The sequence below is a fragment of the Mustela putorius genome, unplaced genomic scaffold, assembly GCF_011764305.1.
Source record: "Mustela putorius furo isolate JIRA1106 unplaced genomic scaffold, ASM1176430v1.1 tig00003927_pilon_pilon_pilon, whole genome shotgun sequence".
Classification (NCBI taxonomy): Eukaryota; Metazoa; Chordata; class Mammalia; order Carnivora; family Mustelidae; genus Mustela; species Mustela putorius.
The window spans coordinates 4000756-4018983 of record NW_025422072.1 but is presented as its reverse complement, the minus strand read 5'-3'; positions in this window follow the sequence as shown (position 1 = coordinate 4018983).

The window sequence follows — 18228 nt, the reverse complement described above, 5'->3', positions numbered from 1 at the left end:
AAAGTGAAATTTTATTTTTTACCCTATCTAAACAAGTAGTCTTCAGGATAACAAAATAATGGTAGATTTTATAATTATCAGGAACTTGTGGCAATAAACATTGGATTCTTCTTTTAGATTTTTAAAGTTATTGTTTTAAATTCAGGGAAAACGAAACAAAACAAAAACAAAAAAAGGTCATTTTTAGTCTCTTGGTAAAAATTGGATTATTCATTAGCCAAATGGCCTTGCCTGCCAAAGATTCTTGTGTCCTCATTTGTTTTTCCTGCCACTTCACCCTCAGGAAAGGTTTACAGCAAAAGGAAAAAGGAAGCCTTTGAGAGTTTTTCTACTCTATTGCTTATGGCAGAATTTTAGCCATAGTTAGTTTTTGTTCCCATGGCTTATAGTTCTACCTCTTGCCCTAGTTTTCCAGTTTCCATTCGGCCCCATAATAACAGAATTGCTCAAAGTAAGACAGTATCTTTTTGATTGATTCATTAATGCAACCCTTTTATTTCTCACAACTGCCGTCTGTATCTCAAACCTCAGTCTAGGTCCCCTACACGGTAGAAACGGTCTTCATTATCCTAAAGTATGTCATTTGGAAAAACATACTTGGGAATTATACCAGACAGGCTTTTCAGCACTTATATTTTCTTTCAGGTTTGTTTATGTAACGCAAGAGCAGAAACAAATTGAGTAAGTCTATTTAATAGAGATTCAAAGCTCTGTCTTCCTATCAGTGAAGACAAGAGCTGTCAGGAAGCAAACAGTGCAAAGAAGCGTGCTGTTCTCTGCTCAGTGATGTAAGGAGAGCCATCTTGGACAGAGGGGCTAATATCAGACAATAGAACAGCTAATACAGAGTGACGAAGCAATTAATTGTTCAGATGTTAATTCAATGTCACAAAGTAGAAAAGAAGGAAAACAATAGAAGTACAGCAATCTTGTAAACATTAGGTAGACAATGGATTGATAAAGAGTAAGAAAAATGAAAAGGAGAAATATACTTTCAATTCACGTCATGCTAATTTTGTTTGGAAATAGCACACGTTACAACACTGCTTTCATTTGTACTATTGTATGTTTCCTTTCTCTTTCTTTCTTTTTCTTTTCTTTCTTTTTCTTTCTTTCTTTTGTAATGGAAGAAAAAGTTGATATTTCTACTCTGCCATCCCAGATCAATCATTCATAGTTCCCAGCCAACATGCTGAGATAAAAGGTGTATTGCAGGGATAGATATTGTTTGAGAGTTGTATTCCCTTACAAAATAAATCAGTAGCTATTTAAATGCTTCTAATTCAACAGTATAAGAAAAGGGAAATTAAATAACAAAGTCAGTCCCCTGCAATGTGCCTTTGAGGGTAGTGACTTTGGAAGAGAGAATCATTTCTCAAATTACACCACCTTGTAGCAGAGACAAACACCACATGCTGATTTGAAATGAATCACACCTTTACTTCCAAAGACTATCCACATTTTGGAGGGTTATCCAGGTAACTTCCCCATTTTGGTTTCCTTTTAAAGTCTGAAGCAACTTAAATGTTCCATTTTCATATTCAAATTGTTTTAAGAGCACAGCAGTTAAGTCTGAAAAGAAGAGGTAATCAAGTCCTTTGGAATCAAATCACCAGCTCTGAGGGTTGCTGTTTAAATTCAGCTGCTGAGCCAGCTTCTATTGCCTCCACAACCACTAAGAGAGAAGTTAAAAGTTAAGTTTAGGAGTATAATTAGAATTATTACCTCTAGAATTAATGAACCAGACCTGGTTGTCCCTTATGCCAGGAAAACAAGAGGATGAAGACAGATAAAGGACCATTTTGAAAGAGGGCAAAATATGCAGTCCAAGCAAATGCTCTAGGTACTGGCCACAAAGAGAGGTTCCTCAACCCACACAAACTGAATTTGCACCCCCATCTTGATCAAAGTCCTTTCTTCTCTCTTTCTGGCATTCTTACTAATAATCACTTTAAAAAGAGTTGTGGCATCTGAAGTCCAAGCAGTTGCATACACACACCTCATGAACATTATAACAAATAAAAGAATTGTAGAGGCAGGAGTTGCATACACACACCTCATGAACATAATAACAAATAAAAGAATTGTAGAGGCAGCAGTTGCATAACACACCTCATGAACATAATAACAAATAAAAGAATTGTAGAGGCAGCAGTTGCATACACACACTTCATGAACATAATAACAAATAAAAGAACTGTAGAGGCAGGAGTTGCATACACATACCTCATGAACATAATAACAAATAAAAGAATTGTAGAGGCAGGAATTCATATTCACTCTCTATGTCCATCACCAATTTACAAGTTATCAAGACCTATATGCAGTGACAATAATCATTTCAAAACCTAGTTAAGCCCAACTGGAAGCTAATCAGCTCCTTCAGAGTACTGCAAAATTTCTTGAGATTTTGAACTTCCCTTACCTATTTTTATAGCTATTTTATACAGATGTACATCCTGTTGAAATATAGGAAGTGATTAATAAGTTTTATACAGCTACTGTTACTAATGCCTCTTTAGCTGGCGGAATAAAGATTCTCATTGTTTGTGCACTTTAAGCTATGAGTAGATAGCCTATTAAATCATTCATTTTAAATCTAAAAAGCAACTTTCTGCATAATTTTACTTAAATGCATACAGTCTTAGTGTTCAGGTTGTCTGGAAGCCATGCTCTTCATTTATACACTTTTATTGCCAAACTGGGACTAGCTTCAAAGTTCTAAAGATGTTTTTTAAAGCATGCAGATAAAAACCTATCAAGAATCTCTAACTGAAGTGAAAGGCTTGATAGAGCTCGAATTGATTGAACGTCATGTGGAAGGAAAGTTCAAAATGCTAAAGTAAAATTATTTTCATATCTTTTTAAATTTTAACAGAATATACTGTCCAAAGAAACATAAAGTAGAAAATACAAAATCTACTTTGGTACAGATGTATGATGTTTAAATATTTTATTTTTCTTATGAGGACAGATCACATAGTAATGATAATTTTAACAATATCTAGAGAAATATAACATTATTACTTGATTTTATTTTAGTGTCCTATTAATACCCACCTCAGGCAACTGAAACACTTCAGCCCTAACTTCATGCACCATCACACCGCAAAGGTGTTTATTAATAGATGATTAAAATACCCATGTCATGTTTATCTTAAGAATGTATCTGCAGTATATTTGTGCTTATCTCTGACAAGTAGTCACTTTGGGAAGAGCCATTAATTAAATTCATCATAAATGATCCAAATGCTACTAGAAAAAATATAACAGGCGAAAGCATCTTTCTTCAAATGCTGTATCTTCTCTTGATCTGTTTATTCCTTCTAGTACTTCTGGGCTCATTATTTTGACTGTATGTCTCCATAATCAACTTAAGCGTAATGTATATCTAGACACTTCTTCCTATCAATAGTCAGCATTTAATTAATGTCTTTTTGAGTAACATACAGTTATAAATGTTAACAATTATGTTTCTTATTCATTAGTAACTTTATAATATAAAATCTTATTCTAATACAAATTATTATGTGAATTAGAATGACATCATAGACTGAATTAACTACCACAATTAAAATTTACTGATCTTCTAAAGAATATGATTTGTCTTTTCTATTGTTAAAAATATTGACAAACACCATTTATAAAAGGATTGCCTTAATTTTCTTTCATTCATGGATATATTTATAATTCTTTTTCTATTTTCAAATAACTGCATTTGTATAAAGCAATGAAACATATCATCATTTGAGGAAGGAATCTTGGTGGTATTAATGGAGTATAGTTGTATATGCATTATAAATTGATTTTAGCATGTGCAAAATACCAAGTAGATAGTAGTTATTTTGGTAGGATGGTATATAATGGAATATGTCTTCCCTAAGCAGAATTTGATCCAAAAATAAGTAAACTAATATCACTCTTTAATTATCTAAATATCTCTGTTTTCCAGGCTCTCTGTTCATTTCCCCTATTCCTGATGTGCTGAAAATGTAAAAAAAGGCATCTATGTAACTCTCACTACTAAAGAGAAGGTATGAAACCAAGAGAATACATGAACATTATAGTTACTTTCTTAAGTGTTAATTTATAATGCTTATGAGTAATTTGATCATTTATATATTTAAATTTTTACTAACTAGCATATTTGAGAATGTTCTAGGAACAGTGCTCAGAGCACTGAAGGAAAAATAAAGCCTTTTTTTACATGATTAGTATAAATAATTTGAGGAAACTCTAGACACAGAAATAAGTCATGGCAATATGGTAAAATAAATGAAGAACAGGGATATGTAAAAATACAAAGTATGGGAACTCTACCAAACACTTAATTCTCTACCAAATGCCAGTCTGGTCCCCTGAGAAGCAAATGTTGAGACAGAATTGTCTGTGCAAGAGATTTATCAGGAGCAATTCTAGGAAAGGAGAGTGAGGAGGGACCCAGAAAAAGTAGACTTCTTCAGAATGACATTCCCACTCTTCACAGGAGGATACATGAATGCTGTATTTTTTTTTAAAGGTTTTATTTATTTATTTGACAGAGAGAAATCACAAATAGATGGAGAGGCAGGCAGAAAGAGAGAGAGAGAGAAGCAGGTTCCCTGCTGAGCAGAGAGCCCAATGCGGGACTTGATCCCAGGACCCTGAGATCATGACCTGAGCCAAAGGCAGCAGCTTAACCCACTGAGCCACCTAGGCACAACTGTTGTGCAACTTGCCATAAGCTGCATATTACATGGTCTTTCTGATACCTCCATCCCTTAGGGCCTGCCGGATCATATGGCCCAGGGAGCAGAACTTCTTGTGCTTTAGTGTAGAATTGTTGCATAGCCCTTTCCTCTTTCAGATGTCATCTGAAGCTAGCAGATTTCCATGATATCCAGTATATGGGCTGAAGCAATATTTCTAAATGTGGAATGTGTCGGATCCAAACCCAAAGGGCCTGTCAGATTTAGTGGTTCCATCTATGTGACAGAAGCCAGAAAGGATACCAATTTTTCTTTTACTTCCTAGAATATTCTGGTATTCTCCGACCCCTAGACATTCCACTAAGGTACTGGCCCTGAATCTTCATAGAGTTAATCTACCCTCTGGACTTCCTGTGTCTTTTTTAAAAAAATTGTTATTATTTTTATTAACATATAATGTATTATTTGCCCCAGGGGTACAGGTCTGTGAATTGTCAGGTATACATATTTCACAGCACTCACCATAGCGCATACCCTCCCTAATGTCCATAATGGACCTCCTGTGTCTTAAAAAGATTTCCAGTGCCCTAAATGTTTTCACTCATTTTATCTAATTAGCATAATATTATGTTATCAATGCAATAGATCAATATGCTGTCTGTCCTGTGGAATATCCAAGAATTCCAGATTTCTTTAGATTATATTATAGTAGGGATATGGAGAGTTTGCTTAGACTTGCATAAAACTATTCTTTTATATCCTATTTAAATATAAAGTGTTCTTGATCCTTTTTTTCTGATCAGAATAGGAATAATTAAAAAACACATACACAATTACAAAATCATATGATCATATGATCACAAGGTCTTCTACAAGGTCTTCTACAAGGTCTTCTACAAGGTCTCCAAGCCTCTGCAGGGCAAGACTGATATATTGAATAACTATATGATATGATATGATATGATAAGAACCACAAATCACACATCTTATAGGGATTTGACTTTGTTATTCACACTTATCTTTACCATTTCAGATTCAATATGATTTTTTATTTACTACCTTGGTCACAATAACAGTTTGAAAGATTTTCATTTAGGCCTCCTGTGATCTCTGACCTACAGGCCAGGGGTCTAGTGTGGAGGCTAGTCCAGTTGCCAATATCATTCTAATCACACACTTAGAGAATGCTAGAAACAGCACTGTACAACCAACGCTGAATCAGAGTATATGCAGCCTTCTGGAGAAACTTACCCTGTCTCTGCAAGGTATTGCCACTTTGCTGACACTGGTCATGCCAGCTGCTTCAGGATGGTGGGTAACATAATAAGACCAGTAAATTTCATGAGCATAGGCCCAGACTTCTTTTGCTCTGGATGGAATTCCTTGATCAGAAGCAGTGGTATGTAGGAAACCATAATAGTGGTTAAGGCATTCTATAAGTACATAAGTAGTTTGGGCAGAAGCATAGTGTGTAGGAAAGAAAAATATGTATGCAGGGTGTCCATTGAAGTAATTATAGAAAGTTGCTCTTTCCATGGTGTAAGGGGTCCAGTGTAATCAACTTGCCACCAAGTAGCTGGTTGATGACCCTGGAGAATGATGTCATAATTGCGACTCAGTGTCATTTCTGCTGCTCGCAAACTGGGCACTCAGCAATGGTAGTAGCTAGGTCAGTCTTCATGAATAGAAATCCACTTTTTTGAGCCCATTCATAACCTCCATGCTTGCCAAATAGCCACTTTATTTATGAGTCCTTTGGGTTATGACTGGGATGACTAATGAAGAAGGATAACCATATCCACAAAATGGGTAATCCTATCCTTTTGGTTATTAAAATTCTTTTTTGCTTATGGGCACCCTTTGGTGAGCATTCACATGGTTCATAAATATCTTAACTTTTCTTTAAATACTCAGAGAGATTTATCCATATCCACCTTCTTAAATTTCCTTGTCACCAATTTTCCAGTCTTGTTCTTAAGTTCCTGACCATTCAATCACACGAGGGACACAGCCCCATGAATTGGTACATAATCACACATAATAACCTTTTCTCCTTCCAAGCAAAATAAAAAACTAGGTTCCTTGCTCAAAGTTCTACCCACTGGGAAGTTTTCTCTTTATCTAGTTTCAAAGGGGGCTACAAGCTGTCCGCTTTTAAGCAATGTCTACATATCACTCAAAGATTACAGAGCTATTTATAAATCAGACCTGAATATTTTCTTCTCTGTTAACTGCTCACAGGGAACTCTCCTAGAGTCATAAGTTGAGGATGGAAGAAAGAAAACTGTGCGGTAGATGTAGGGAATCTGTGCATTTGGACCTCTTCTTTGTATAACTTACTTCTGCCTCCAAGGCCTGCTCAGGACCAACCACATATAGAGCACTTCCATTTGATGATGCAGTGCTATTTTGCGTGCTAATTTTTATGGCTTAGTGGGTCAGATACCAGCCAGCTCATGATGGACTGCTCAGGTCACCTGGTGACTTGATGTTCCATAGTTCAAAGGGTCAGTGGTAGGCTAAAAGCTTTCTCTAAAAAAAAAGTAGTTACCTGCAGAGATTGGTGGCATTTTGGTAAAATTCCTAAGGGCCTACACTGCTCTTGACCCTACGGATCTGTCAAAAGCCTCCTTAGCTGCCACCAACACTTCAAGCACCATTGGATCTGCTGGATAATATGGCCCCGCAGCAGAGCATCTTGCACAGAAGCCTGGATCTGTTGCAGAGTCTTCTCCTGTTTTGTGTCCCAATCAAAACTATCAGCTATTAGGCTCACTCAGTAAATGGACAAGAATAACACACTTAAATAAAGACTATGTTGTCTTCAAAATGCAAAGAAGCCCACTAGGCATTGTATCTCTGTTTTGGTTATAGGCAGAGTCAGATGCAACAACCTATCTTTTACCTTAAAAGTGATATCCCCACAAGCTTCACACCATCGAAACCCTAGAAATTATACTAAGGTAGAAGTCTCCTGAATTTTTGTTGGATTTGTTTCTCACCCTCTAGCATGAAAGCATCTTACCAATAACTATTGACTTGTTGCTATGTCTTGCTCACTGGGACTAATCAGCATAATGTCAATAGAGCAATACCTTGTAGAAAGGAAAGATGACTAAGATTCCTGAGAAGTAAATTATGGCCTGGAAAGTTGATATACTTGTAAGATAGAATAGTGAAGTTATATTGATAGCCAACTGAAGGAAAACTGTTTCTGTTATACCTATTGACAAAATGGCAAAAAAAAAAAGAATTTATCAGATCAATAGCTGCATACTAGTTACTATGGGATGTATTAACTTGCTCAAGCAATGAAACCTATCTGATATAGTACCTGCAATGGTGGTCAGCACCTGATTCAGCCTACTGTCATTATCTGTCTTTTGTAGAGGCCAAACAGGTAAGTCAAATGGGTATGCAATGGGTATCAACACTCTTGCATCCTTCAAGTCCTTGATGGTGGGACTAATATAGGCGATTTTTCCAGGAATGTAATATTGGTTTGCTAGTTTTCTCAGTGGAGGCAATTCTCATGGCTTCCATTTGTCCTTTCCCATCGTAATAGCCCTGAATCCACAGTAAGGTAACCAATGTGAGGAATCTGCCAGACGCTGAATAAATCTATTTCAATTATACATTCTGAAACTCAGGAAATGATCACAGAATGGGTTTGGGGACTGACTGGGCCCATTGTAAGACATACCTAAGCTAAAAATGCATTAATCTCTTGACCTCCATAAGACTATACTCTTACTGGTAAGCCACAGTGATGGTTTAGGTTTCCTAGAATTAATGTTAGCTCAGAGCCAGAGCCCAGTAGTTCTTGAAAGATGTGATTATTTCCTTTTCCCCAAAATGCAGTTACCCTAGTAAAAGGTCCTACAGGGAAGGCTAGAAAAAAGATGAGCATTATAAATTTTTGGTCGTCTACTGGGATTATTCCTCCAGGGCATTCAACCTCCCCTTCATTCAAGGGACCCTAAATATATAAACTAGCTCAAGTCTGATAATTGATTAAGGGGCTGTGACTCTCTGTTTTTATAATTCAGGAACTCTTGGTGTCAAATTCTGTTTTAGTCAGGGTTCTCCAGAGAAACAGAATCAATAGAATATGAAATATATTATAAAGAATTGGCTCATGTAATTATGGAAACTGAGAAATCTTTTATCTGCCATCTGCAAACTGGATCTAATCAGAATTATTCTAATCACCCAGGAAGCTGGAGGTATAGGTGAAAAGCCTGAGAGCCAGAAAGCCAAAGGTGTGGACTGCAGTCCAAGTCCAAAGGCCTGAGAACCTCAAGACCTCTGAAGGCAAAATATTGATGTCCCAGTTCAGCAGTCAGGTAGAGCACTAATTCAACTTTCTGTCTTTATTCTATTCATGTTTTCAACAGATTATATGATGCCTACCCACATTGGGGAGGATCACATGCTTCACTCCATTCACTAATTCAAATGCTAATATCTTACAAGCACACTCACAAACACACACTCAGAAATAATGTTTAACCAGCCTTTGAACATTTCTTGTCCCAATCACCTCAGCACAAAAAAATAAACCATCAGAGTCATCATCTCCCCCAGACTTTCAAAGTGTCAGCACCATAGCAGCACATTTGTCTCTCATTCTGAGAAAGTGCCCTCAAACCAATGAATTTTGACATCCATTTGTAATTTTACCCCCCCTTGATCAAGCTATCTCAAAATCTACTCCAGCTGGCGCGCCTGGGTGGCTCAGTGGGTTAAAACCTCTGCCTTCAGCTCGGGTCATGATCCCAGAGTCCTGGGATTGAGCCCCACATCAGGCTCTCTGCTTGTCGAGCTCTCTGCTCTTCAGGGAGCCTGCTTTCCCCTTTCTCTCTGCCTGCCTCTCTGCCTACTTGTGATCTCTGTCAAATAAATAAATAAAATAGTAAAAAAAAAATCTACTCCAACTTATACTTTCCTATCTTACATGTACATGCTACCAAATTCTAGCAACATTTTTAATGTATAATCTCTTTCAGGTTCATAATATCTCCAGTCATATTATGCTGAGATTTAACTCTGATTTTCAACCCAAAAACCAAGAAAAGAGTTTGGAACAGCTCTAGGGGTGATGGCCAGAAATATCAATTCTTGCTCTCTGCAGTGTCTTTAAACACAACAGGCATACTACCTTTTACTAGAGAAAAATGGGTCAACCTCTGCAACCCAGAAGTTCCATGAGGATCCACAAGATGTTCAGAGACCTCCATTTAAGTGGCCTATTCCAAGTTTTTGGGCTTCAGGATTTCCATACCAGAGCACTGGTCTTAACACTGGCTGATCACTCAAACATCTCTTCAGCTCTGCCAATCTATTATATTGTTACCCTGCTGCTCATGCCTGTCAGCTCTTCTCCTGCAAAAGATAGGTCTGCTTTGTAAGTTACCAAAGACAACCTCTTACTTTCACGGTTTGCCATTAACTGCCTGTTAATGATCCTTAGTTCTCCTTAACCCTCATCAGGTGGTTAATACAACCTAGTACTCAGCTAACTAACTTTGTAGGCCTTTTTTACACCATTATCTTTGAAATACTCAAATAGTCTCACCTGAAAAATCATTTTTTTCCATATGAACGTTTGCCAAGGGACTGGTAGTAATTTTTTTTAAAGATTTATTTATTTATTTATTTATTTATTTGACAGACAGAAATCACAAGTAGGCAGAGAGGCAGGCAGAGAGAGAGAGGGGTCGGGGGAAGCAGGCTCCCTGCTGAGCAGAAAGCCCAATGCAGGGCTTGATCCCAGGACTCTGAGATCATGACCTGAGCCAAAGGTAGAGGCTTTAACCCACTGAGCCACCCAGGTGCCCCGTTAGTAAAATTTTTAGCAATCAAGGTCCTGCTTTAAGCAAGAAATTCTCATGCCCTACCTTACCAGCCAGGATGGTGGTCTCTTTGTCTGTTAGGTGATGAATGAGCTAGTGCCAAATTTCCATCTTAATATCTGTTTAATATCTTAATATCTGTTTCCTCGGTTTCACTTGTCTTAGTCTGGGTTCTCCGAAAAGCAGATGCCAAGAGAGGATTAGATGTTTAGGGTCTTTACTGGGGGAAGTGCTAGTGAGGGAAATTGGGAGGGATCTAGAGGAGGCTGTAAGAGCTATTAAAGTGATAAGCCAGGAGGGAGGCAAAGAAGAGTCATAGCCTGCAGTGCACATCTAAAATAGTTTCAACAAGGCCAGCCAAGGTTTCAAGCCAAAGTCTCCCATCAGAGTCATCCTAAGTCTCACAGAATAGGTCTGCCTTAGCATACCTTCTACATTGAGTCACTGGCTGGGAGAAACTCTTGGGAAGCCCAGCCTCAACAGAATGCGGTGTTGCGATGAATCTCAGATTGTGACAGCTAGGGCTGTCTATTTTGTCCCTCACTAGGAAGTCTAAGAGGTGTATTTTTTATGGTAGGCACATATTTCTACCACTTACATTGAGATATTATTTAACAATGACACAGAAATTTTATTTTTGTAAAGGAAAAGAAAGTTCTTGAAATTGAGCTACTGACACAGCCGTGGTTAATCCTGTTGGTTCAGCAAACAGTGAATAGTATCTATAGTGGCCAGCACTGATGAGGGAATAATATGAGATACTTGATGAGAGGAGGAAAAAAAAATAATGATTCCTCAGCTTACAAAGATGAAAGTAGCAGATCTGTATGTAAATGAAACACCACATAATGTGAATGGACAGTAAATTTTGCTAAGAGTCACTGATCTTCCTTTCTTTCTTTCTTTCTTTCTTTCTTTCTTTCTTTCTTTCTTTCTTTCTTTAAGAGATTTTATTTATTCATTTGACAGAGAGATACACAGCGAGAGAGGGAACACAAGCAGAGGAAGTGGAAGAGGAAGAAGTAGGCTTCTCACCAAGCAGGGAACCCAATGTGGGGCTCAATCCCAGGACCCTGGGATCATGACCTGAGCTAAAGGCAGACGCTTAACAACTGAGCCACCCAGGCACCCCTCACTGACATTCCTAAGTGTAGTTTTTCTCCTTCATTCATCAGGTCATGGTATCCAGGATAAAAGTTTAAAACGATTAAAAACCACTATGTGTACCATAGTAACAGTTTAGTTAATTTCTGATTCATTACAGAATATTATAAGACTAGCAGGTTCCATCCAGGAAATAAGGCTTTATTCTAAATATAAATTTAAAATTTATTTTTAATGACTCTGATTCAAGTTATCTTTAGCCATCTAAATAACCAAGGTAAGGCATGACTCACTAGAAACTTTGTATTTTCCAAAATTAGTCCTACATAATTAAAAAAAAAAAATAGCATCTCACTACTGACACCAAAAAGTTTGTGTCAATTCATGTTGCATGAAATGTAAAGCTTGCACAAAAATTGTTTCATTAGCAAATAGGAAACAGGGTTTGTTCTACATGGAATCCATTTTCAACGACATGTCCTACCAAAACCTGCCAAGACATTGTTTGCCCACATTGCGTTTTGTTTGTTTGTTTGTGGGTTTTGTTGTTTTGTTTTGTTTTGTTTTGTTTATAATGAATGCTAAAGAGCCAATAGTCCATCTGGCATGCAGAGAACAAAAATACAAACAAATAGATGCCTCAGTAATAGAGATAAAATGAACAAGCACATATTTGGCTAAAAACTCAGGTGCCTTCAAAATATGTCAAAATTGACTTTCACAAATTAATACCAATTTCACATCAATGATCTGAAATTCAATGGAAACTTCTATTTCTATGCCAATACAATATTCAAATAGTGGTATTAAAATGATGTGGTTTTGTTCTACATCTGGCACAATATATCTGCTATTGCATAAGGACAATTTTGTTCACTCATGAGGCATTTAAATAACGAATTAGATATGTATCATTTGTGTGATTTGTTTATTTCAACATTATGCCACAGAAGGCTTATGACCACAGAGAACTTAGGAATGGATTTAAATACAGTTCTTTAGTGTCACGTGGAAAAATGAGATCTGGGTGCTCTATATCAAATGCCTGTATGATGTTTTGATGCCACACATATAAACTCTCAATGGTCATTTGGGCTCACTATCTTCTATTTCAGGGTCACTACCAGGAAGATCACTTTTCTCTACTGCAATTGATAACAATGAATTGTATATTTAATACATGTTTGTATTTACCTTTGTAGAAGGAAATGGAATGGGGTTGCATTACAGTAATGTGAAAAGCCTAAAAGCATAAAATTTAAAGCAAACAATAAATTGTCCTAGTCCCCATATATACTACTGTGATAATAGGAGGACTGATTGTGTTTCCTTAGCAGAGGGTGAATTATTTCTGTGCCTTAAATTATTCTACAACTGTAACTGGGAAAATCTTCAAGGGTTGAGTAAAAGTTTACTCATAGTATTTAAAAATATCAATATAAGATACATTTTGTGGATTAAATTAGAATTATAGGTATATTGATCACTATGTAGACAAATATAAATGTGATCATAGACATGTATCCATAATTTTTTAAATTACATTTTTACAGTAAAATTCCCCTAGGTCTGAAACTTGGCTGACAGGCTTTCAGTACAGATGGGAAATACATTTTTAAATTATACATAAAAAAAATAAAGCATTCATTAGAAAAGAGTTGAAAATGAAAGATGTTTATAATTTGAAGATGCTTTTTTCTAATTCCTTTTGAAGGTGACTCAACATCTTAACATGTTTGTTCTTAATTCAGAATGTGGTTTCTCCGTAGGCAAATTTGAATGGAGTATAGGGACAATTATTCAGGTAATGAAGATAAATAAAGTTGTCTCAAATGAAAGTGGTTTTATTGGTTTAAATTATCCAGACTGGGTGCATAAATTAATTGAATTAGTTAGAAAATTGCTCAACACTTGACTTTGCATGGGAGGATAGAACATGAATAATATTAAAATAAGGATAATTAAATGATAACCACGTGAATATATGTACCTCAATACAAAGAAATTTTGGGACGAGTGAAATGTGCAATAGTATTTTAATAAGTGAGAAATCAAGGGAAAATAAAATAGTATATATGTCTTATCTTAAACTTTAATTACAACAAAATTTTACCAAAAGTTACACTTTTCTTTAATCCAAAATATAGCAAAATGAATACACCCAAGGAATGAACAAATAAATTCACTTTCAACATTACAGAATATTTTAAGACTTACAGTTTCCATCCAGGAAATAAGGCTTTATTCTAAATATAAATTTAAAATTTATTTTTTATGACTCTGAAAGCATTTTTCTTATACCAACAGTTTAAAAGGAAGACTCAGGCATTTTTCTCAGCCAACTATCTTTTCCCTCAGGCTGCAGACTCATCACTGCCAACTTTTAAAATCATTGGGATATCCAAGGGAGGAGATAGCAACTGAATTTAAGTCTCTTCTCTGTTACTTACTCATATATGAAACTAAAGAAGCTTCATTTATTTTATTTGTGAGTATTAAATGAGAGTATGTATAAAGAAGTAGTTTTTAAACTATATTATTCTTTAAAAATGAAATTAAGAAAACAGTAGTAAGTAAGTAAACACAATAAATCTCAGTTGGAAACACTAGCTGCTGAAGAAATTTTAAAATATAAAGATATTTTTAATTTCCTATTATTTTATATTCAAAAATGTTCTTGTTGAAGACTATAGGAACAAATATATAGAAATGTAAATCTGAAAACATACAATGATTGGTAATAAATAATAATAAATAAAAATAATATAAGTAATAAATATAATGATATGTATATATTATAAATATATAGTTATATAATTTAATAATTATATGACAAAGAAATAATAATACTGTTTAATTAACACTGTTAATAGTATATATTACTTATAATGTATTTACTGTAAGTTTAGACAATATGCAAACATATAAGTACATAATAAAATATAATATTTAATTATATATATTATATGAATATTAACATGCTATTAAATATAATATAAATAATAATAAAATAATTATAAGATCAATAAAGAAAAGTTTTTTGGTTGCTTTTCTCTATCTATGAATAAATACAGAAATCTGCCATGATGGCAGAAATACAACATGACTTGAAGTGGAAAGAAGAAATAAAAGATACATCACTCCATGGTAACAAAAAAGATTTGATTCGATAAATTATTATTGAACATGTAGTATACTTAGAGTGTAAGTGATATTCTATGTAATTATAAAGAAACTCTGAGAAAAAAATCATGTATTTGAATGGAAATATGGTTTGCTTTTAGGACTTCAAGCCAAATGTTATCAAATTCTTTCCATCCCTTATATTATGCCCTGTGAGTCTCCCTCATTATTATTCAGAGATCTCCTCAATCAGTATATTCAGTTTGCATGACTTTGGCATCTTTAAGTATAGAGAAAGCACATATTTTTGAGACTTCTAAGTAAAATGTCAGCATGAGCATTGCATTGAGACAAGATACATAGGTTATAAAGGAAAAAAAGAAAAGACGTAAAAATAAAGGAGTATCCAGGAATGATAAGTTAATATGTGGTGACCAATAGGACCTTAACTTTCCCCTCTACTTATTAAACTTAGACATTATTTTTTCTAATTATAGACTGCTGATTCCCCCTTTCTTAGAACATTTACTTTAGTAAACTTACAACTGTGATTCTTTCTCTTTCAGATAGGTATCTTCTACAACTCAGGAATGCCTTTCTCAACTGCCATAGTGCCATCCCTTTGAAAAATAATCATCAAAAATATTAGTGTACCTGCCTCTTAGTTTCCATGGAAGCATAGAAACCTACCTTGGGACGATGAACAAAGACAAATGGCCTAATCACATTGACCAAACTTCCCCACCATCCTCTAAGTTCCTTTTCTAGTAGCTCATAGAACACTTAGGAACTCTCTGCCATTTGTTTCAGAAGAGTTGAGTTCTACCTTATTGCAATAGTCTTGAATAATGTCCTGCTTGCCTGTTTCACTGGTCTCGTGCAATTTTATTTCATTTCTTAACATCGGGTAGAGACTGCTATAAAAACAATCACCTTCTCTTCCTCTCTGTCAATGAAAAAAAATTTAAATTACTTAAATAGAACTGAGGATATAGGGAAAACACAAGCAACATTCCTCACCAAATGATTTATTTGTTTTGTAAATCAGTGTTACTCAGCAGTATCTTGTAGGTTGACTGTTCAGAAAGTATTGAATCTAATGCTTCTTTTTTCTTTGTATATACATATATATTTAAATTACAAACACAAACAACACCCTACTGAGAAAGTGGGAAGAATAAAAGTTTGGGGTAGTTCACTAAAGGTTTAAGAGATAGTATTCAGTGTTTGATGGTTGACTTTTAAGTAGTTTTCAAATACTCACTCGCAGAGATGCATATAAATGTACCTGCATTAATTATTTGGTACATAGACTACCACTGAGAGAAATTTTCCAATGTTAATAACTTCAGTTCAAAACTCTACAAAAAACATTCTGTCGCCTGTCCTGGAAACGTTATATGCTAAAAGGAAGATTAGCTTTTAAGAAGATAAGAAAAGATAAAAATGGGATTTGCAATATAAAACTTGTTAAAAGAAGGGATAACATCAGAAGAAATGGAAAATGAAAATGGATACATTTCTAACTAGAAGTCCTAATTGTTTTACATATTTTTCTGATTATAAAATAGATCTTCCTTATGCTGTTTGTAGAAGATTTGGAATATACAGAAGATTCTAAAGAAAAAAGAAAAATTGTCATTGACACATTTATTCACCATCAGATATTGAACAATTATGGTTTACCAGGTCTTGTGTTAAACTTTATGGTTCTATAATGAATGGTTATAGATTTATGACCCTTGCCATCAGGTGCTTACATATAGCAGAAGCAATTACCAGATTACTATATACAAGGTAATATGATAATTATAATGTAATCTTGGACTTCCAACATCCAGGACTGCAAAAATTGAATTTCTGTTGTTGGTGAACCATCTAGTCTATAGCATCCTGGATGGACTGAGACACCAGGGAAGGGTGTAATGTCAGTACAATCAATGGAAGAAAATAATGCAATCAAATAAAATGTGGGGAAAATGTAGCAGAGAATCTGAAACCAGATTGCCGAGATTGATAGAAAATAAAGAGTCAACTGTAAGGGATACTCTGATATGCTAATCAGATCCACAACTACCCCAGGAATGAAAGATCATTCCCCCAACTCTTGATAGTGCTGATGGAAGATGGCTCTCAAATGTCAGGCTTTTTTAGAGATTTCCTCCATTGAAGAAAACTGCTTTGCCCAAGTTCATATCTGCTTTCAAGCGCAATCTGTATCCAGTGATGGATCAATGTGGGGTACGGTATAACACCCTGAACTACTTGCCCAAAGTAGATCTCACCAAAAGTATATCCCACTTTCAGAGCTACCAATGGGATGGGCTGAAAACAGGGAAAGTTATTGCCCAAACTATACAATGAAGAGTAATGGAAGATGGTTGAAGAAGCTGAAGACTTTTACTCCAACAAAAATTCATAAACCACTTTCCTGTTTCCAGACCTGAACTGGTTTTATACCTGAAACATACTGAATGAAAAATCCAAGTTTTCAGAAAGAAAGACTCTGAAATACTAAAGCAAGTGTACATGGTAATGATTCCCAATCTTTACCCAAAGTGGTCTACAACTACTTATATAGATAACTGCACACTTGGACAAAGGATTACACAAATGTTTTAAGAATTTTTGGACACAGTGTCCTATTTTATACTGATATCTAGAGACCAGATGTGTGTGTGTGTGTATGTAGTGTATGTGTGTGTGTGCATGCACACGTGTGTGTATGTGCATGCACATCTGTGTGTGTGTGTGTGTGCGTGCATGCACATTTATACTATAGCACAGTGTAGTGAGTGGAAATCTCTGAAACTGCTGAAATTATATCATAGATTTTGCCTGAGACTGTGTTAATTCCCCTTCCCTATTGAAATATATTCTGGACTATAACAGATCTGGACTATTGGGACAACCCCAGCACATCAAACACAGACCAAACCAGTTGGTTTGACATGTTAATGTCAGAGTAACAAATGGCCAGCACATATAAAGCCTTAGCAAGGCAGAATTACAGAGAGTTGGATATAAATATTGCAAAGATTCAGAGGAGTAGCACATTCACAGTTTTTAGGGGTTCAGTGGTCTGAGTCATTGCAGGATATTGCCTCCATAATAAAAGACAAATTATTGCATTTTGTACTTCCTACCCTAAGGGAACAACACTGTATGGTAGGTTCCTTTGGATCATGGAGATAGCATGTTGCACACTTGGAAAGGTGTGCTGCAGAACAAGAAGTCAAAAGTTATGCTTGGCCTGGTAGTCTTAAATTCAGGTAGTCTTAAGTTCAGGTAGGCCTGGCAACCATCCAGGATAAGATAGAAGCAGCATGTCTAAGATCAAAGGGCACAAGCAAGCTGCACAAACAAGTAACCCCAAATCCTATGTTATATATAACTCTTGCACAAGTTTCTCTCAACTTGCACATGCATAGGGGATACTTTAGGACTATGATAGAAGA